This window comes from Tiliqua scincoides, chromosome 3, assembly GCF_035046505.1.
Source record: "Tiliqua scincoides isolate rTilSci1 chromosome 3, rTilSci1.hap2, whole genome shotgun sequence".
In the NCBI taxonomy this organism is placed as follows: Eukaryota; Metazoa; Chordata; class Lepidosauria; order Squamata; family Scincidae; genus Tiliqua; species Tiliqua scincoides.
Genome location: NC_089823.1, coordinates 55,030,793 through 55,031,841, shown reverse-complemented (window position 1 = coordinate 55,031,841; position 1,049 = coordinate 55,030,793). Strand labels below are relative to the sequence as shown.

Sequence of the window (1,049 nt, the reverse complement as noted above, 5' to 3'; positions counted from 1 at the left end):
ATTGTTGGTTAGGTTCTCTTTAAGTTCTGCAGTACCAGGCAAGTTTCCACTGTACCTCTCATGGTATCGTTCCACTGATCCTTCACTCACTCTCCTCTCCCACCTGCCATAGCAAGGTATGCCCTATAGTGGCTGCTTAAGGAGGATGGGTAGACACATCAACAACCAGCAGGAAGTACATTGCCTGCATTTTATTGCTTTCTAGGAACTTTTTAAGAGACAGGTGTCATTCCCTCTTGAAAACCTGGCAAGCCTACTATTTGATATCTTCTTGACCACTAGTACGATATTAATCGTACATTGCTAATCTCCTCACCTGGCTGCTGAAGAGGGGCAGACAAGATACCCAGTTTCTTTCCATTGACTTGACCAGGACCAGTATGACATTGTAACAATACCTTAGGAGATTATTTGGACAATAGATATTGTTTCCGTCTTTCCCCCACATTCTCTTTTCCTCTCTTGTTTCTCTTGTAAAGCGCCATACACAGAGATTGTTTATGCATGCACAGAGTCAAGTAAGTAACCAAACTATGCACTGATGTTTACTAGAACTACTAGTTCTACTAGAACTACTAGAACTACAGCACTTGAAACAATGAAAAAAAAATTCATTATCACAGTGACTGCTTGTATTTTACCCTGCACATGCCCGATCTCGTCTGATCTCGGATGCTAAGCAGGGTCAGGCCTGGTTAGTACTTGGATGGGAGACCGCCTGGGAATACCGGGTGCTGTAGGCTTATGCCATAGTCTTTTGAGACTGAAGGTTGCCAACCAACCATTTTTTAAAATTCACAAATCTACTTAAAAGTATAAATGTGAGTCTTAGTAAGTTGTTACAGAAGCATTTGAGCAACAGAAGTCTCCATCTGGTAATGCGCCAGCCTCTGCTCCACCCACTCCTTGCACTGGGAAAAGAAGACAGAGATGGATTGGATGAGGAAGAGTGGAGGAAAGAGAGAAGTGTAAAGGAAAGAGAGTGGTAGACTATAGTTTTCCAGTGCTGTAGCCCGCCACGCTCCTTTCATCCCCTCTTCCAATCTGTC

General features: G+C 43.4%; 1 pseudogene; it reads left to right on the top strand.

Annotated features, from left to right (window-relative positions):
• The first annotated feature begins 624 nt into the window (after positions 1 to 624).
• Positions 625 to 743, top strand: LOC136646830 (5S ribosomal RNA; annotated as a pseudogene).
• Positions 744 to 1,049: the final 306 nt, after the last annotated feature.